Source organism: Trachypithecus francoisi, unplaced genomic scaffold, assembly GCF_009764315.1.
Source record: "Trachypithecus francoisi isolate TF-2019V2 unplaced genomic scaffold, Tfra_2.0 Lachesis_group3, whole genome shotgun sequence".
Classification (NCBI taxonomy): Eukaryota; Metazoa; Chordata; class Mammalia; order Primates; family Cercopithecidae; genus Trachypithecus; species Trachypithecus francoisi.
This window is the reverse complement of record NW_022681468.1, coordinates 47,597,020-47,619,018: the sequence shown is the minus strand read 5'-3', so window position 1 is coordinate 47,619,018 and position 21,999 is coordinate 47,597,020. Positions and strand designations below refer to the sequence as shown.

General features: G+C 38.6%; 1 protein-coding gene and 1 pseudogene across 2 annotated transcripts in view; one reads left to right on the top strand and one right to left on the bottom strand.

The window, feature by feature from the left end:
- The window catches only part of SLC35F4 (solute carrier family 35 member F4), a 297,365-nt gene that overhangs the window by 60,187 nt on the left and 215,179 nt on the right, over nucleotides 1–21,999 (bottom strand). The gene's annotated exons all lie outside the window — the stretch shown is intronic.
- On the top strand, nucleotides 3,908–4,529 carry LOC117069581 (annotated as a pseudogene).

Here is a 21,999-nt window from a genome sequence, read left to right as displayed (position 1 = left end):
CATTGGAGAAATGCAAATCAAAGCCACAATGAGATACCATATCATGCCAGTTAGAATGGTGATCATTAAAAAGTCAGGAAACAACAGACGTTGGAGAGGATGTGGAGAAATAGGAACGATTTTACACTGTTGGTAAGAGTGTAAATTAGTTCAACCATTGTGGAAGACAGTGTAACGATTCCTCAAGGATCTAGAACTAGAAATACCATTTGACCCTGGGTATATGCCAAAAGGATTATAAATCATTCTACTATAAAGACACATGCACACGTATGTTTATTGCTGCACTGTTAACAATAGCAAAGACTTGGAACCAACCCAAATGCCCAATCGATAGGCTGGATAAAGAAAATGTGGCACATATACACCATGGAATACTAAGCAGCCATAAAAAAGGATCAGTTCATGTCATTTTCAGGGACATGGATGAAGTGGAAACCATCATTCTCAGCTAACTAACACAAGAACAGAAAATCAAACATCGCATGTTCTCACTCATAAGTGGGAGTATATGAGAACACATGAACACGGGGTGGGGGGAACATCTCACACCCGGATGTGTTGTGAGGTGGGGGGCTAGGGGAGGAATACCATTAGGAGAAATACCTAATGTAAATGACGGATTGAGGGGTGCAGCAAACCACCATGGCACGTGTATAACTATGAAATAAACCTGCACGTTTTGCACATGTACCCCAGAACTTAAAGTATATTTTAAAAAGCAAACATAGCAATACATTTCTTGAGAAATAAATCTGTAAAATGACAAAAAAAAAAAAAAAAAATTCCAGTCATGCAGAAAGCACCAGCAATGTCTTTTTTTATACAACTCACAAATGGGAAGACGTATGTGCTCTGGTAGGAGTTCTTTACCTGGGATGCAGGGACATCTGGGGACTTCAGAAGGTCCCAAAACACTGTAAAACTGTATCAAAAAATTATGTGTATGTGCATATTACTGTAGAGATGGTCCATAACTTAAATTGCATACTCAACGAGGAATCCATGTCCCCCAAAAGTTCATGAGCCAGAACTTGATAGCATACAATAATGGCTAAAAACTATTAGAGCTGGAAAGAACTTTAGAGATTCTCTCATTTAAAATATCAGAAACTGAAGTATTCACTTGTGGATTGGGAAATGGAGGTACAATCCTCCATTTCTCAGGCAAGAACATCAAATGTGTTCTCAGGCAAGAACATCAAAGTGTAGCAGCACATAGTTTGGTTAACATAAAGCTAATTTAAAGAAGAAATTCAAAATGGTAATGACTGATAATTAGAGTGATATTTCTAAAGAGGTATGTAGAGTTTTCCCTTTTGGAAAGCTTTTTTAAAGAAAAATCTGAGGTATTATTTACTGTAGTTGAGTTCCTGGTTAAAGGGAAGAGACAATGTGGCATTGTAGCCCTCAAATGCTCCTACTTCTTCTCTTTCCTGGTCTATAGTAACTCCAATAAATGAAATTCACAAGTCTATCCAAGGGCAAAGGCAACATATGATCTTGTATATAAAGTTTACATTTTACATTTAAATTGTGTGTTTACTTTTTCAGCCTTGTCAACTAGAAGTAATGCAAGACTTCAGATCCTGTAACTTATTTTAAGATGAACATAACATAAAGTCTCATTATTTAGGATGAAAGTATTTTATATTTTGTGATCATCTGGACAAAGCCCAGATTGGCATTTATCTTCGTAGTCTCAAAAATGGGTTTGGTAAATGTATTTAGAGTAGAGAAACAAGATTGAGGAAGAATGCTTAACCTGCCAGTCCCTGTTGCAAGCATTAATCTGTGTATCAAACACTAGTGGTTAACATGCTGTCTAGCAAAGACATTTATTCCTCAGACCAGGTCTAAACAAAACATTGTTAGCTAATTGCTTATGGAATTGTACTTACTTTAAATAATTCAACCACATTTTTAAAAAGAAGTATCATTTAGCTAAAAATTCACATAGCTATGCTGGGCTTTTGGCCTGATTGGTGTGTTTTATTATTATTCATCATAAAAGTCAGATGATCACAGCCTCTTAGATGAACCCAAGAAATAATATAGCAGAAACTACCTGACTATTCATTCTTGAATACAATATTCATAAAGCCACTTGCGGTAAAATTCTAATTTGTTCCTGCATTAAATAAAAATGTTATCAATTTAGAAAACCTGATGTTTAAACAAGTGAATGATAGTGTTTTTAAAAAAGAGAAATTTAAATCCTTCCTTTTTTTAATGCCTTCAATGTTTTAGTCTTTAAGATTGAACGTTAGTCAATGTCTCTGAGTCCAAAAGACTGACAATTTCATCCCAATGTTGCTGTTTTCCCCTTTATTCTTTAGAATTGGGCTCAGCCTCAGCTCAGTTGGAATGTCCATTAGGTTGATAAAGATCTCAATTCAGCTATGTAGAAAAATATACATTTTATTCAATTCCTTTTGTATTCCTTTATTTCCTCAAATGCTTGATTCTTCTATAGAATTCTTTATATCATTTCCTTGTCTATATACATTTTTGGAGAACAGCAGCTACATAAATTACTGAAATATTAGCAAAGTCAAAGACATGGAAACGTCTTAAACACAATCATTAGAGTTTGGGCTCCAAATAAACTACCTGATATGTAAATAAGTCAAATCAAGGCAACTCTTAAAAAATGTTCTCTTTTAGGGGCTCTGAAAAATTTCCCTAAAGTAATTTTCATTTCAAAACTGCCAATTGTACCAGTAAAAATCATAATTAGGCAACAGGTCATTTCAGTTGTATCTCATGGATTTCCCCTGAGAATAAACAGTGATGATAACAGTGAGCACAAGAAGCATAAAAACAGCCACCTGGAGAAGGGCAAATGCCCAGGAAAACAAGTTACCATCGGATATAGGTGGGTTTTGTTCAGAGACATGGTCGGATGCTAAGGGCACCACTCTTGCAGAATGTTTCTTCATCTTTTGAAATCATTTGTCTTGTTCTCAGTGCTTCCTTTGACTTTGTTTTGAGTGCCCTGTTCTGTAGCACACACTCTGCTGTGGCTGGTGTCTAGATGCTGTTCTGCGAATGTTGCTGAAAGCTGCAAGGACTGATTTGCTGTCTCCCTGGGAGATTATTTGCCCCACACTCAAACAATGTTTGACCTCCTCTAAAAATTTTTTTTTAAAAATCAATTGTGAGGCACAGTGGGAAACTGAAAAATGAAAGGAGAAATAAAGACTGTTTTCCACTTAAAGTGCAGCAGAGTTGCTGGACTGAAGCATTGCCTTTCTAAAGATATATATAAATGTAAATGTGACTAAGGCACAGAATTTCCATGGTGCAACCAGAAGGAAGAACATACAATAATATCTTCCAGAAAAATGTTGAGTTCAGTGCACAAATCACATGAAAAGACTGTGATGTCACAGTATACACTGATTTTGATGAAGGGTGATTTAGTTGTGCCATATAGAAACTTCAAGGTTAAAATGTGTCCATAAATAGAAAATAAACAGTTTTCTCATGGAATGGTCACAGAAATTAGCACTATATACGCATCAATGTATTCAAGATCAACACACATAGATCTGTATAGTTGCTAGATATGTGGGCACATAAGACAGGAACCCAGGAAGGAGGGACAGAGCTCAGGAGCATGAATGAGAGATTACAACTGTATGATTGTAGATGAGAAGTGGGAGTGGAGGATCGGCAGCTGGAGCTGCAGACGGTTTGCTGAGACTGTTAGTGCTCTAGGCTGACACTCACACCACCGCCATGTCCTGCTGCCGGTATCCCTGAACACGTCTCTCTTCTTTGGGAACATGGCCAGTGACACCAGGTATGAAGATTTACAGCATGAACTTGGTCATTATGGTCCTATAGTTGATGTGTATGTTTTGCTTGGTTTCTACATTCGCCGTCCAAGAGGATTTGCTTATGTTCAATTTGAGGATGTTTGTGATGGTGAAGACGCTTTACATAATTGTGACAGCAAGTGGATTTGTGGATGGCAGATTAAAATAAAGTTTGCCTAGGGGGATCAGAAGACACTAAATCAGATGAGAGCCAAGGAAGGGAGGAATGTGTACAGTTCTTCATGCAATGATGATTATGACAGATACAGACATTCTAGAAGCCAAAGTTGTGAAAGAAGGAGATCAAGAAGGCAGTCTTCTGATTACAACTATAGAAGGTCGTATAGTCCTAGAAACAGTAGACCGACCGGAAGATCAACATAGCAGAAGCCATTCTGAATATGACAGATTCAAAACCGAAATCAATCTTTTTCAAGATCTAAATCCAATTCAAGATCACAATCCAAGTCCCAGGTCAAGGAAGAAATGAAGGTTGAATCACATTCTAGGTCTGCATCTCACACCAAAACTAGAGGCACCTCGAAAATAGATTCCAAGACACATTATAAGTCTGGCTCAAGATATGAAAAGGAATTAGGGAAAAAAGAACCACCTAGATCCAAATCTCAGTCGAAGTCACAGTCTATGTCTAGGTCAAAATCTGTATCAAGGTCTTGGACTAGTCCTGTGTTCACTGGCCACTGATAATATAAGCCATGATCATTTTTAGGCGTGTATCATTCACTTATTCATAGTTTGGTTTACCTAAATTATCAGGAATACAGTATTGCAATTATGATTACAAAGACACTTGTTAGTTTTCCCTGTACCAGGCAATGATCATAATCAAAATGATATGCTATTGAGAAGCCACTCTTAAGAGTCAAGTTTGTTTAATGTTATAGGGTGCTACCAATTTGTGGTGTCTCTATATATTTTTGTAAAGATTCCCATTTTTTATGCTTGAAGTATTTGGTGAAAAGATGTGGTTGACCATAATTTGCAACATTATTTTATTACAAATAAACTTTCATATTTGTATTTGGTAGAATTGTTAACCTAGAAATGTAGCTTGCTAATAAGAATGACAGAAAAGTGAAGTCGTAGCTACAGTACAATACTGACTGCTCAGACACATTTAGGTTCAGGGTGGACCTTTATGTCTTGTCAACATATCTATGCCCATGATAATTATTTATGATGAAGTGTGGATTAGTTCTTTTGTTAACCCCACTGTCTTAGGGAATTATGCAAACTGGGTTACGTAGTATTTTCAGGGAGACTGAGTTTTTGACTGAAATGTGGAGGCTTCACTGCTTTTTTCTGGTTCCTGTGAAGATTTGGAACATAGACAACATCACAAAAACTCACCTTAAAATGGCAAAAATAATTTTAAAGGGAAAAAATGTTCTTATATAGTTATTATAAAGTTTAAGGAGCACTGTTGATCATAATATTGCTTAGTTTTCTTACAGCTGTTGGAAGCAAGATTTGTGTGTTCATAGTGTAAAAGAACTGAAATTTTGATGCTTACAGCATGGGCCTGTGTATTTCTATCAAAATTTGCCTGCCTCGTTATGAGGGAGGTTTGTTTTTCCCACCTCAGTTCATTTAATATGAGGCAAGTTGAAAGACAACACTCATTCTAGGTGATTCTGTGGTACCATGAAATTTAAAGTAATTTTGGAAAGAGGATTGGTCAGTTTTAAGCAAGAGTCACATCTTCTGAGTTTTTGATTATCAGTGTAGTAACTGACTAAAAATGAAGAAGTAATATCCTTAACCATTTGTAATTTCTAGTATTTCTTCAAAACATCATTTTGGGGACAAAAGTGACTTGACATGTCCAATCTCATTTCTGAATAAAAAGCTAAAATTAAAAAAAATCTCGGATTGCTTGCTTACAGATATAAGTAAGAATTATCACAGAGAAACAATTCCTTTTAGAGGATTACTTTTTTCAGTTTTGGTTTTAGTAATCTAGGCTTTGCCTACAAAGAACAAAACAATGGTTCTGAAATACTGTTGTGGAATGTGTTTAAAGGATTGATTCTAGAACCTTTGTATATTTGATAGTATTTCTAACTTTTCTTTACTGTTTGCAGTCAGTGTTCATGTTCTGCTATGCATTCATTTATATGCATGTTTAATTTTTTTAGACTATCCTGGATGTATAAACAACAAAAAGCCTATTTAAAACTGTAGCAGTAGTTTGCAGTTCTAGCAAAGAGGAAAGTTGTGGGGTTAAATTTTGTATTTTCTCTCTTATAGAAGCTTCTAGAACGGTATTTTTGTACATTCTTTTTAACAAATATTGTGTACAACCTTTAAAACATGAATGTCTGGATCAAAACAGGACCGAGCTTATTTTATGCTTGCTGTAAATTAAGCAAACATGCTATAATAAAAACAAAATGAGGGGAAAAAAAGAGTAGATGAGGAGTCACAGGGAGAGCTCACAGGAGGTAAAGAAAGGCAGGCTTTCAAGGATCCCTGAAGAATACTAACTTCTTAAAAAATAGACTGTATTTTTTAGAGCAGTTTTAGGTTCACAGCAAAATTGAGAAGGTTCGGATATTTCCCATATACTTCCTGCCCCTACACATGCATAGCCTCCCCCATTACCAACATCTCTCCCACAGTGGCACGTTGATTACAATTGATGAACCTATGCAGACACTGTGTTATCACCCAAGGCCGTCGTTCACATTAGGGTTCACTCTTGGTGTCATACATTTCATAGGTGTGGTTTTTTTTTTTTATCTTTTTTTTGACAGAGTCTCATTCTGTTGCCCAGGCTGGAGCGCAGTGGTGCGATCTTGGCTCACTGCAACCTCCAACTGTGGGCTTTTGACAAATTTATAATGACATATATCCACCCTTGGAGTATCATACAGAATACTTTCACTTCCCTAAAAATCCTCTATCTTTTGCCTCCCTCCCTTTCCATCCGTCCCTCCCTTCAATCTATGACAAACACTTATCTTTTCACTGTCTCAATTACTTTGCCTTTTCCAGAATGTCATATCATTGGAATCATACAGTATACAGCCTTTACAGAATTGGCTTTTTTCACTTAGTAATGTGCATTTAAGTTTCCTCTATGTCATTTCATAACCTGATAGCTCATTTCTTTTTAACACTCAATAATATTCCAATGTCTGCATGTACCACAGTTTATCCATTCACCTACTAGAGGACATCTTGATTGCATCTAAGTCTGGGCAGTTATGAAGAAAGCTGCTCTAACTATCCATGTGCAGGATTTTTTGCAGACTTAAGTTTTCAACTCCTTTGAATGAACACCAAGGAGTGAGATTACTGGATTGTCTGGTAAGAGTATATTTAGCTTTGTAAGAAACTGTCAAATTATCTTCTAAAGGTGCTATACCATTTTGCATTTCCACTACAATAATTCAGAATTCCTGTTGCTCCACATGCTCTCCAGCATTTGATGTTGTCAGTGTTCTGATTTGGGCCATTCTAATAGATATGTACTGGTATCTCATTGCTCCAATTGGTATTTCGCTGATGACAGGTGATGTGAAAGAATACTAACTTCTAAAAAACTTTTTATTTTGAAATAATTTGAGACTCACATAAAAGTTGCAAAACTTGTACAGAGACTTCCCATGTACCCTTCACCCAGCATTTTATCACATATATAGATTTGTGTAACCACCACCATAGTAAGATATAGAACAGTTTCATCACCCCCAAACTCTCTCATGCTTTCCCTTTTTCGTCTTCTTCCTCTATCCCAGCCCTTGACAACTACCTATCTATTATCCATTACTATATGTCATTTTGAAACCATTATAGAAATTAAACCACACAGTATATAACATTTTGAGATTGGCTTTCTTCACTCAGCATAATGCCCTGAGATGTATACAAGTTGTGTGTATCAATCATTGTTTCTGTTTACTGTGGAGCAGTATTCCACAGTATGAATCTACTATGGACAGAATGCTAACTTTAAGGGAACTAAGAGCAGAAAAGGAACCTGCATATGAGAATGAGAAAGATGGAACCAGAAAAGGGGATGTAGGAGAGTTAGAATCCAGCATTAGAGGAAGGTAATGCTTCAAGGAGAATGATGTGCCCAGCTATGTTAAAGTTGTAAAATGAGATAAGGACCAAGAATTTAGCAGCAACAACCACAACCAGCCATGTCCTGAGCACCCACCAGGTGCTAGGAATGTGCTAGGCTCTGGGATAAAATGAGACATGTTCCTGCTCTCATGGAGTCTAAAGAGGCAGGTGAAACTAATCACCTATCTCACTAATAAAATGTAAGTTGTGATAAGTATGGTTGAAGGCTAGAGAATAGTGCTATGAAGATGTATAACAGAAGGATGTGGCCTTATCTAGAGTACATCCCCTCCCCTTCCTTCCTTTATTCTTTCATTCAGTGTACCAAATTTGAGTGTCTACTGTGTGCCAGCTCTGTGCTCAGTCATGTAAACACATGTGGGCAAGATTCTTATGTTCATGGTGCTTTAGAGTGTGGGAGTGACGTTTGAACTGAAAGATAAGAATGACAAGAAGGAGTGAAGTGGGTGGAGTATGGCAGGTGGCAGCAGCATCATTCATTGGAAAAACTGAGAAAACTCCTGTGTGGCTGGAATGCAGTGAGTGAGTGAGGAATTCATAGGTGAGATAAACCTGTGAAGGCAGGCAGGGGCCAGATACTGCCTCAGGCCATGGGGTGAGATTTGGATTTTTTCCCCCCTAATTCAAAGCTATTGCATGGTTTTAAGCAAGAAAGTCTGCCGATTTTGTTTGTAGTTTTAAAAGATCACCGTGGTAACTGTGTGGAGAATGGACTAGCATGGAGAAGAGAGTTCAGGTGAAAGATAGTGGCTTCACCTAGAGCAGTGAGGTGGAGATGAAGACAAGTAGCTAGAGCTGAAACAGTTTCGGAGACAGACATAACAAGCTTTGATGATGGATTATCCAATCCAAGTCAGGAAAGGGATAGAGGCAGAAGATGAGGGATCAGAAGTGTTAAGAAAACCCCCTTGACTGGTTGCAGCTTATGCCTGTAACCCCAGGAGGCTGAGGCAGGAGGATCACTTGAGGCCAGGAGTTCAAGACCAACCTGGGCATCATAGTGAAACTCTGTACCCACCAAAAAGAAATTAGTAAGGTGTGATGGCATGCACCTATCATCCTAGCTACTTGGGAGGCTAAGGCGGGAGGATTGCTTGAGCTCAGGAGTTTGAGGCTGCAGTGAGTTATGATCATGCCGTTGCACTATAGACTGGGTGATAAAGCAAGACTCTTTCTCAAAAAAAAAAAAAAAAGAATAACCTCCATATATCTGGCTTTTGCAACTGGGTGGATATTTTTGTCCTTTACTGAACAATAGGAGAAAAACAACTATGGGGGAGAGAGGAGTACTCACTGAAGTGCGGAGAGGGGTGGGAAGGAGACTAAGTAGCTCATTTCAGATGTGTTAAGTTTGAGAAATACATTACATCCAAGTGGGGATGTCAAAAAGGCCTGTTGCTCAGAAGATAACACTGGGCTAGAGAAATATGGGAATAGTCAGCTGAGAGATGTTTAATTGTCACAGGGTTGGGTGAGATGAGCTAACACACAGCACTACAAGAGGAACCAGCACTGAGCTCCAAGGCCACCAACATTTAGATGTGAGGTTGAGATGAAGCCAGTAAAGGAGACAGATGCTTAATTAATAAGCATCTGCAAAACTAAAATTCAGGAAGCCCTCAAGAATGGCAACTTCATATGTCAAACTTGAAATGCCACAAGAAATTATTTTCCAGGAATTACAAACATATTCTTGGAAGCTAATGAGCTGTTTTGATTTCTGAGAACAAATTTAAATAAGTTTGAGAAATTGCATCAAACAATTTATGCCAGTGTATGTAATTACGCCAACACATATGGCACCTAAAAACCACTCACTACTTCAACAGCATGTGAAAATGTTAGCAAAGCAAGGGAAAATGGAGCCTTAACTCATAACTTCCTGGCTACACCAGGTGAAGTAAAACAGCTTTTACTTCCATGTAGGGTCTTACTGTTGATTGGCTGGAGTAGGTTTTGTATGCTGTTAATAGGTGGCTTTAAGAAAATTATCCAGAACTACCACAGCGATCCAGTGTTTGCTTCACAATCTCCAAGTTAGACAATGGAGACATTAAGAGAGCAGGAGAACCAGTAGGAGTTAGGCACAGTTTAATTCTCTGCAGAAACCCAACCAAGCTTAAACACTGGGTGCTGACTCCTCCAGGTGGAAAAGGGAACAGCCCGACGGGAACTGTTTTCAGGACACTAGATTTACTTACTAAACGTGTAGACCTCACTAACATGTTTTTGAAAACTTATGTTCTTACTATTATCTTTACTTAAGAGACGAGTTACTATTATCTTTACTTAAGAGACGAGAAAAGCAAAGCTGAAAAAGCTTGATAAAAGCAATTTGTCATATGAACAACAGCTTTCCAAATAGATATTCTACTGATTGTTTTATTCCAGAATTACGTATTAAACACTTGCTATGGGTCAGGGATTGTACTAAGATTTGGAAATATAAAAATAAGTTAGATAACGATTTCTGCTTGCAGTCTACTGATATTTTTGGTGGGTTTACCGGATAAAATCCCATGCTCTATGCCAGATAGACTTAGACTAAAATTATTTGTTATTCATTTGATTCAAATTTAACTGAGCATACTAGTTTTCTATTTGCAAAATCTGGCAAGCCTATACATTATTAGAGACTTTTTAATGAACCACCTAGGCCAACAAAGCCCCCCTTGTTATTTTTACATTATAAAAAGTGACTCCAAATGCTTTATTTTACAGAAATATTACAACTGCCAACAAAATGCAAGCCACAGACTAGTGTTTATTAACCACAGCATTAACCACAGCAGAACCAGTCACAAGGTTCTAGTCAAGGAGAGTTTCATCCCTGAAGGAATCATATGTAAAAGTGTTTATCGTTTATACAAGGAAGCTTTGCATATGTTATTTCATTGGACCTTAGAGCAATTGATCTTAATTCCAATTTATAGATGAGGAAACCAAGGCTTAGAGTGGCCAAGTGACTTTCTTGGGAGTGAAAAATAAATCCTGGGACTCTGAAACAAGTCAACAAACCCATCAACCTATAGAAAAAAGTGCCTCTTTTTCTATAGGATGCTGATGACAATAACAACAGCTGAAGTAGAATCTTACAACTGAACTCCTTCTCCTTCAGTTTTGCATTGTGGAGAACAATGCAATCAGTGTCTTGTCCCTCAGATCCTAAAGTCAGAATGCGTCTCCTAACCCCACCTGTAAAAGAGTACTGTCTGGAGGAAGCTGTTGCTGTGCTGTAGCGCCCAGCTCCTTGACCCTGTGGTGGCGATGGGAAGTGCTTCTCCCTGCAGTCTTACATATTTTATAAAGAAACACATGCAGGCCGGGCGCGGTGGCTCAAGCCTGTAATCCCAGCACTTTGGGAGGCTGAGACGGGCGGATCACGAGGTCAGGCGATCGAGACCATCCTGGCTAACACGGCGAAACCCCATCTCTACTAAAAATACAAAAAATTAGCCGGGCGAGGTGGCGGGCGCCTGTGGTCCCAGCTACTCAGGAGGCTGAGGCGGGAGAATGGCGTGAATCCGGGAGACGGAGGTTGCAGTGAGCTGAGATCCGGCCACTGCACTCCAGCCTGGGTGACAGAGCAAGACTCTGTCTCAAAAAAAAAAAAAAAAAAAAAACAGAAAAAGAAACACATGCAAATATCCAAATACATGAAATGGGATCCTCTCCGAGGAAGGTTTAGCTTAGGACTAATGTACTAGAAGCAGGCTCAATCTTCCAGGCTATTTGAAGGAGGTGCTAAAAGTTGCCTCTAAAAGGAATTACCACCATTAGACTGTACCATTTTACATATTCTAAATTACCGTTTTAATATAATGGAATACAAACATTATTATAAACACTGAGGAGACTAGGCATGAAGCTACCTGGTTTCATATGAGAACTAAAAATAAAAGCCTAAGCCCCTGACTGAATGAGCCCCTCTTGGCAAAAGGGACGCCAAAGAGATTAAAAACTGAGTCTTGGCCATGATGAGACGGGAGGTCAGACACACTTCCTTATACCCCGTCCCTTTTGCAGTTTAGACACAACTGACCAGCATTAATATTAAAATAGAGATCATAAGACAGATGGAATGCACCCTTTGTGGTAATAACAAATTATAAATGAGACCTATGGTCATACTGGGCAGGAGTTAAGCCACCCTCCCCTACATAAGAATAAACTATGTCCTAACTGCCACACAGTTTCTCTTTCTCTAGCAGCTAAACAAGCCTTGGCCTCCTGGTAAGCAATATTGAAACAATTGCAGCTCATCCACTAGCAGACTCTGAATAACTGACACCCTTATTCCACAAGCAATAGCTACAGCTTTGTTTGGATAGGACTGATTTCAGTAACTTTCTCCTGATAAGAGACCACTGACCATTGACTGGTTCTGGCTAGTTTACAGAGGCTGCAAACTGAGTGCCTTTATGTCCCTGTGTCACCTTCTGATGTGCAGGGCCTAATCGTAATGCATTTAAAGGTTAAGTCTCAGCCCCAGAGTGAACATAGGTTGTATGTAACATGCATGTTTGTTCAGCCCACATGTGTTAGGGGCCCCTTTGTGAATATTCATAGCTCTTCTTGTAAGCTGTTGAATACATAAATTTAGCCAATCCATTCAGCATAAATCTCCTGCGGCAACCCTTACTTCTTTGAAATGCTTGCTTCCAGTTTCAGCCAGAGGCCCACCTCCCAAACTGCAGGGTGCACCCTTTAAATAAATAAAGTCTCCTTTCAAATTTATAATTGTGTGATTTTTCAGTCGAAATGTGTTTTATGGAAACAAATGGGACTAAAACAAGAATTAGCCCTTCTGACACAAGGAAGGCTACTACAGGAAAGGCAAGTGGCTGGAGGGAACAGATGTTACTCTTATGTGTCCCAAACCCCTTCCTCTGGATGACAGCCATGATTTTCCCACAAGGAACCACCTCTCTTCCACTCTAAATCTATATGGTTTAGGTCAGAGGTCCCCAACTCCTATAGAATGCAAGCCTAGAGTTGGGGTCATCTTTGCCACATACACACAAAATGGAGAGAGACCAAGTGTTCATTCTTTCAAGACTTACCTGAAGTCAAACATTTCCTGGACTTTTCGGTGTCATAAACCCCAAAATTCTGCCTTTTATTTCTGAGCCCTAGTTTGAGTTAGGAGTCTGTTACCTGTAAGTGAAGGCATTGGAATCATTTTAATGGCCCTAAACAAGAGGCTGATGACCTTTGACCTAATCAGCTAATGCCAGTATTTAGAAAACTATTTGAAAAATAACCTCATTAGCTAAGTTAAATTAAGTCAATTACAGAGTCTGAGCTAACAAGAGATAAAGAGAGATGACCCCAAATTACTACACTGCCTGTTTCTTGCCCTAAATATATCCTGCCTCATTAATGACACAAGATATCCCTCTTCTCATTCTACTTTTGTGAAACCATTTTCTCATCTTCTTATAACTATGTGCATAAATTAAAAACACAGAATATTCATTGAGGATTCCCCATTTTCCCCACCCCTATTTTAATATAGTGTTGCCTGCTTGGGATCAGCTAAGGTCTATAAAATTTTATGTTGGCTCATTATTATGTTCAGTTTGGGTTTACCAAAAAACAAGAGCCATGGGCTTTGTATTCAAATAAAGGTCATATTTATTTGTTTCATTACTGCCAGATACAATTTTAAAATATCTCCAAGTGAAGCTCCGATAATTCCATATCAAAATAATTCCAGGACATTATTGCTTTCTTGGTGAGGGGCCCAGTACTTTATTAGGTGATGTGGCAGAGGACAAGGTATTCACCCCAATTTATCCCATAAATGACAACTGTTAAGTCTACTAGTCTACTAGTGCATAGGTCTACTAATCATGAGTCTACTAGTATATCTAACTACTACAATTTATGGAGCAAAACTTCTGCCTTAGAAAGTTGGGCCTCACTGATGTTTGGAATAATAAAGGGAAAACATGGGCTGATCTGTCCAGGATAACCATAAGAAACTCTTTTTAGCTCATGGTGCCCATCAACATCATGGTCATGTGTGGCCATTATCTCACTTTTAGCTTTAAGAAACAAACTTTTCTTCAAAGCCAACAAAGACCTCTCCCTTTTTCTATGTTAAACATTTCTCCTCTCCTCTCAATACAATATCTTCCTTTGAATATCACAACTTATATCCCATAATAAATGACCTGGTCCCTAATCTAGAAAGGCAGGCACAAGAGGGAAGAGAGAGTTAAAGTTTCTCTCCAATGGTCTCTGCTGGTTTCCTTATCTTCTGTAATGTGCTGTAAATGTTCCAGGAGGATCTGTGTGTTCCAACATCTTGACTTTATGGTGTTTCCAACGTACTGGCAACCAAAATTCTGTAAATCCCCACTGAATAGAGGAAAGATAAAGAATCTATCTCTATCCATCTAATTCCTAATCACAAAAAGTACTGACAAAAAAGAGATACAGAATTCCTCCAGACTTTAGAAAGGAAAAAGAAAATGTATAAAAACTTCAAGCCAAGAGAACACATGGGGCTTGAACCAATTGCAAACTTAGAGCTGTTTTCTACCTCTTAAATTGTGACTCAGAGTAACTCCCCTGTATTATTTCGGTACACATCTCCTACACTTAACAAATTCCAGCAACACCTTTTTACATGTGCCAAATAGTACTTCAAGAGCATTGAAAAGGATATTGTATTTGTTACTTATTCAATGAGGCATTATCTCCATTTTATGAATGAAAGTACTGAGACTCAGAGAAGGTAAGTAAAATAACTGAGGTTATACAGCAAGTATTGTCACACAGAGCCCTGATATATCATTTTGGATAATATATTTCCATAAGTTTGGTTTATACAGATTATCTCTGTCAAAATAACACTTAGAAAAGATAATCACTTTTTATGTTCAGTCCTTAAAGAAAGCCACTTGAGATAAGAAAAGAATTAGCTTAAATTTTACGAACAATATTAACATAAAAATAGAACTCAGATAGATCTCACTGAAGGCAATTTATATAGCATGAACTTCATAAAATGATAGAAAATATAAGTTTATGTGAACTATAAATTAATTGATAAATAGTGGCTGACTCTGCACACCAATGTAATGGTTTTCTGGTCTTTTTAACAATTCATTTTTCTTGCTAGAAAGCATTACCACACAAAAGTGAAAATCAATACAATATTATAAAGAAACAGTTGTTCTATAAACAAACACTAACTAGCCTTAGAGAGAAAGCAAAGGTAATCATTTATAAAATGTAAGCCTTTTTCTATTCAATATCAGAAGCACCTATTGCATCCTAATTATTTACTCAGAGGAAAGATGATCATAAACATGCTAACTTTAAAATAGAGTATTTTTTAAATGAGCCTATGATAAACAACATTGTCTCTCAGTTTCACTGAAAATCTTACCAAAGCCAACAGAGATGGCCCCAGAATAAGATGCCAGAGACCGGGATTTCCAGGTGAACCTAATCCCTTTGGGCCTCAGTTTCCTCATCTTTAAGATGAAAGAGACTGGATGACCCTAGTCAGCAAAATCCAATAAAACAGAAACACCCCCAAAAATAACAAGAGAGGAAATCTAGATACATTTTCTAGCTGAAGATTTGAAATTAGCCTGTTAAAGTCATGATCTATTTTAAGAAAACTCAAGACTTAAGCCTCCAAAACCACAAAATGGATAAACTGGGAAGTGATTCTATTAGAAAATGATTCATGCTGTAATGTTTTTAAATGTCAATATTTCATAGTACCATTAAAACATGATTTAATTTAGAGTTAAAGGAAACAAAATTTACAAAAGTTTTAACACTACAGCTATTACATAGAGCAGCTATTACACTTCAGCTATTACCTAGGATACTTTGTATTAATAGGCAATACTTTACCCTTGCACAGACATATTTATGAAGATAAGCAACACTCACCTGTCTAGATTCACTGATGAATAGCATAGTCTTAAGAAAGGTGTATATAAATAACTTCTAGGCTTACAAGTCTGTTTTCCTAAAAGCCATTATTTGGGAATTACTAAAGATTGAGTAACTTGGATGTACCACTGGGGACTGCACAATCAACTCTAATCTATAAACACAAATATCCATTGCATTAACACAAATACATAGTCTTTATTTCTGGAATGTCTGCAAATCTGGATTGCTTGACCCTACAGATTCATTAGAGGTTAATTGCCTTATTTTATTACTTTGTCCCACAGTTGCCCATGAATAAATAAAATAGCAATAAGGCCACTTGCTAAGGTGAGATGGGGAGGTGATTGTTAACCTTATCTAGACAAACTCCTAAGTAACCACGGTTGCAATCGCCATTTCTTTCTATGTTTAACTCTTTCTATTGTTAGTGAAGGTATTTACATTGAAGACCGAGTGCTAGTGGAAAAAAAAAACCCACAATACTCCTCTTTCAGGGCTGATTTTATATAAACAACAAATTAACTTGTGCTTAGGTGATCATTTTGCTTTTCCACAAGATTAGAGTTATTGGAATATAAAAGGTTATCTTATTAATGGCAAACACCATATTTTATAAGATATAGATTTTTTCAAAGTCTAACAACCTTCAAAATAAAAATTTGTTTTAGAGCTAACAGTGTCTTACAATCACTGTTAGCCATGTGGCCGTTGTCTTGGAATGCGTGACCTTCACTGTAATTCCTGGTGGCATTACTGGACATCTTCAACCCCTTGATGTTTCAGTCCACACGCCATTTAAGGACTATCTGAGGAAGAAATAGGAATCCTGGCCTTGTCTGAAAAGCTTCCACTGATATTGAAAAATATTCTTTGTATGAACAAACTTTGGTTAAGCTCCTGAACCTTTTCCTAGACCCATCTGTGTTCTTCCTTATAAAATCCAGTTTTAGAAAGAACCCTGCTAAGTCAGTTTAAGCAGAATCCTCATCCTTCACACTCGATCACCCTCAATATGTAATTGGGTTCCTCATCCTCTACCATCCCCCAGGCGACGTCTGATCTCCCCGGCCTGTCCTCAGCAAGAATCCTATTAGGTCAGTTAGCCAGAATCCCCACTACCCTGATCTTTCCTCTTATTAATTTTCCAACCACAGACCCTCTCTCTGTTCCTTGACTTAAAATTTCCACTTGCCCATGCTTTATTCAGAATTGAGCTCAGTTTCATGCGGAAGTTTCTTCCCTTATTGCTGTGGTTCCCAAATAAAACCTCTTTTTAGTGTTTTCACTATTGTCCAGCTCTGATTTCACTTTGACAATAACTTCTGGCAAGACTTTTTAAAATGCCAGCATCCGATACTACACCTCAGGTGTCAAAAACTTGGAAAAAATTCTGAAGGCAATCATAGAGCACTATTTGAAGAAATGATACATCATCATCATTCTTGATGGCACAGAGGATGCTACAGCATGGAAAATATGGACCTCAAAAATGGAATTGATGAGTAATTTGTATGATATGGGCATTTAACTGTTTGTGTATTAACAACAGAGACAGTTAATCTAAAACAAAATAATTTTTAAAAACCAAGAGAGATAGCTGCTAACACTTTATATTTAAAGAAGCCTAAAAGAGCCATTTCAAATAAACATAAAATAAAAATTCGAAACAATATGAAAACAATATGTCATAGTTTATTGCCATTTTTTTCTTAGAGCTACATAACACATTCATGTACCTTAAAATCTTAGATTCAATGACATGCAGTGGGTTTCAGTTTAGATGCCACATGCAGTGAGTTAGTAGTGGCTGTTTCAAGAATAAGCTTGAGAGTCTTCTCCCCAAAACTATATTCCTCTCCCCTTTTCTTAATTTTTCAGTTAAAACTATAAATATGGATGGTTTATGGACCTTTCTTAAAAAGGAGAAAGGAAACTGAGCTTTTAAGTATGTACAAAGCCTATTTGTTTCTTTCTGAAAAATAAAATCTAAGCTTTATGCAAGCTCTCTAGCAACACCCTGCATGATCTGATCTTTGTAGAATCACTCTCCCTCACATTAGCTGTCAGGTAAAATACAGGTAATATATTGCAAATACTTATATTAGAAATGATTTATTGTTTATTTAAGCTGAAATTTAACTGTGTGCACTATATTTCTAGTCACTAAATCTGGCAGCCCTACCACTCACTCACTCTGCTTCAGTTACCCTGGCCTCATCTCTGTCCTTCCTGTCTGCACACTTGCAGTTCACTTCTTTGTCTGCCTACCTATTTCTCATCTTTCAAGTGGCACTTAAGATCACTCCTCAGAGACGCCTTCCTGATTCCTTAACCTAAATCAGCTCCTCTGTTGAAACTTCTCACACGTTTTCGTTTCCTTCACATCATAGCTTGTGTCCCAATTTATAATTACTCCCTTTATTTGTGTGCTAATGTGCTTCACTTTTGCATGAGTTTCCTCTTGCTGCTGTAACAAATTACGAAAAGATAATGGCTTAAAACAACACAGATTTATTATATTGCAGTTTTGGTGGTAGAAGTCTAAAATTGATTGGCAGGGCTACATTACTTCTGGAGGTTCCAGGGGAGAACACTTTCATTGCTTTTTCCAGTTTCTAGAAGCTGCATGCCTTGTTTGGTTCATGATCCCCGTATCGCCCCTGATTTTGTCCTCACATCTCCACCTCTGACTCTGACCCTCCTGCCTCCTCCTTATGAAGGAAACTTGTGATTACCTTGGGCACAAATCTCTCCACTTCAAGATCCTTAATTTATTCACAGCTGCAATGTTCTTCTTGCTATGTAAGGTAACACGTTCACAGGTTTAGGGGATTCCAATGTGGACATCTCTGAGGAGTCATTATTCTACCTACCACAGCATGTCATAGACTATGGAAATGGGCCACGTCTATTTTTCTCCACTATATTTCTAGTGGCTGGCATGTGATGGGCACTAGGTAATGTTGGTGAAATGAATGAATATATCTTTTTTGTTGCCCTACTTAAAAGCAAATCACCAAATCCCCCCAAAATTTACCAAAGGGAACTGATGACTCAATACTGAATTCAGAGATTTGATATTTCAAAAGTTTTTCTGGGGCTGGTGGGTAAGAAACACTACCTGTGCCCTGCAGCCTCAGATATGCACCCCATGTCTCAACGCCTTCCTTCATCTCCCTTTCCTTTCAGAAGCACTGGGTGTATTGGACCTTTCCCTCATCTTTAAACATTCACCTCTCTTAGCTTCCAGGATGCTATATCTTCCTGGAGTTCCCCCTACTTCCCCAACAGTTCCTTCTTAGTTTGTTTTTCTAATGTGACTCTTCCACCTGATCATTAATGTTGGAGTGCCCGAGGTCCGGTCCAGGGTCCGTTCTCATCTATTCTCACTCATTCCTCTGAGAGATCTCATTCAGGTCTACAGATTTAATATTAACCATAGGCTGATCATTCCAAATTGTCTTTAGCTTTGGCTTTCCCACAGCTCAAAATATCTCACATGCAGCTTCCTACTTGGTACCCTTACTGGAATTTTTTTTTTTTTAATTATACTTTAAGTTCTAGGATACATGTGCACAACATGCAAGTTACGTATGTATACATGTGCCATGTTGGTGTGTTGCACCCATTAACTCGTCATTTACATTAGGTATATCTCGTAATGCTATCCCTCCCCCCTCCCCCCTCCCCACAATAGGCCCTGGTGTGTGATGTTCCCCTTCCTGTGTCCGAGTGATCTCATTGTTCAATTCCCACCTATAAGTGAGAACATGGGATATTTGGTTTTCTGTTCTTGTGATAGTTTGCTGAGAATGATGGTTTCCAGCTGCATCCATGTCCCTAAAGGACACGAACGCATCCTTTTTTATGGCTGCATAGTATTCCATGGTGTATATGTGCCACATTTTCTTAATCCAGTCTGTCACTGATGAACATTTGGGTTGATTCCAAGTCTTTGCTATTGTGAATAGTGCTGCAATAAACATACGTGTGCATGTGTCTTTATAGCAGCATGACTTATAATCCTTTGGGTATATACCCAGTAATGGGATGGCTGGGTCAAATGGTATTTCTAGTTCTAGATCCTTGAGGAATCGCCACACTGTTTTCCACAATGGTTGAACTAGTTTACAGTCCCACCAACAGTGTAAAAGTGTTCCTATTTCTCCACATCCTCTCCAGCACCTGTTGTTTCCTGATTTTTTAATGATTGCCATTCTAACTGGTGTGAGATGGTATCTCAGTGTGGTTTTGATTTGCATTTCTCTGATGGCAACTGATGATGAGCATTTTTTCATGTGTCTGTTGGCTGTATGAATGTCTTCTTTTGAAAAATGTCTGTTCATATTCTTTGCCCACTTTTTGATGGGGTTGTTTTTTCTTGTAAATTTGATTGAGTTCTTTATAGGTTCTGGATATTAGCCCTTTGTCGGATGAGTAGATTGCAAAAATTTTCTCCCATTCTTAGGTTGCCTGTTCACTCTGATGGTAGTTTCTTTTGCTGTGCTCTTTAGTTTTAATTAGATCCCATTTGTCAATTTTGGCTTGGAATGTTTAATATTACCCCAAACTTAAAAATGTCTCAAGCAGAAATTGTTATTTTCCTCACTCCCAAATATTTCTCTCCTCAGACATTTACATCTCAACAAATAGCATCACCATCCAACCAGTTAGTATTCTTCTCCTGCACCCCCATCACCTAATTCATCAGCAAGTTCTATTGATTCTGCCCAAAACACACCTCAACTACGTCTACTTCCCACCATCTCTATGTCTATCACCTAATTCATACCTCTGTCATGTCCAGCCCAGCTCACTACAATAATCTGCTAATGGGTCTCTCTGGCTCCAGACCCTCCTTTCACCTGTACTTCACATAGCAGCCAGATTGTGGTCTTTAAAAAAATGGCAGTCAGATCATACCATTCTCCTGCTTAGATCCTTTCAATGGCTTTTGCTATACTTAAATCCAGACTCTTCCCTTAGGCTTATAAAGTCCTCCATGGTCCACCCCCTGCCCACTCCTCCAGGTCAGCCTCATGGCACTCCTTCTTTCACTCACCGGTTCTGTGTAGTGTTCTCAAACTGGCCAAGTTTGTTCATGTATCAAGGCCTTAGAAAGTGCTGTTCCCTGTGCCTGGAACCCTTCCTCAGCTCCTGGCATGGCTGGGAACTTGTAATCCTTCAGGTCTCAGACCAAATACCACCTTCTAAGAGAGGCCTTCCCCAAACACCCTATCTGAAGTAGCTATCCCCTCAGTTACACTCCATAACATTACTCCATTTATTTCCTTTAATATTTCGGCTTATATCACAATCCCAAACCATCTTCCTCATCAATGTGTTCACTGATGTAGTGCCTTCTTCTCCCATTAGGATATAAACTCATGAAGACAGAGAGCTTGTCAGTCTTGTTCACTGCTAGATCGGGACCTAACACACAGCTGGTGCTCAAAACATGTCAGCTGACTGACTGATCAAATGAACAAATGCTTTGGACTAAACGCCCAAAGCTTGCCAAATATATCAACATCAGACGTTTTTACTTTGGTAATGACCTACTGGAGTTTCCAGCGAGGCATTCTGACTGAATTCTGAGAAAATGAGTCATCCTGAGGAGTGAAGTGGGTCGGTGGTGGGGGTGGATTGCCTCTGGCCCTATGAAGCCCAGCCAGTGCTCCCAGAGCTAGTGATGTCTGATGTCATCCCCTTCCTTGACCGTGCTGGAGACAGGTGAGGTACAGCAGCCGTCACAGATACCAAGAGTCCTCAGTTTCCAAAGAACCACCTCTGAGGAGTAACCCCATCAAACAGGCAGCAAGAGGAACCGGGGCTGGCCCTTTGAGCATGAGGAGAGCAATGGCCCTCCTAGAGCCAGGCATGGGGTGGAGCTGATGGAGCACTTTCTAGACTGGTCATTCGAGCTCCATGGCTGTGGCTTGGGAAAATGTCTCTGTGAGTGAGTGTGTGTGTGTGTGAGAGAGAGAGAGAGCTGAGAGCTCTGTTTACCTACAGTTCTGTAGTTCTGAGCTTCCAGGGCTAAGATGGCTGCAGGGACCAGAGGAGAGTGAAATACTGAGTGAGAAAAGTTTATCCTCCTCTGTCCAATGGGACCTTTACCAGAGGCAGAGCA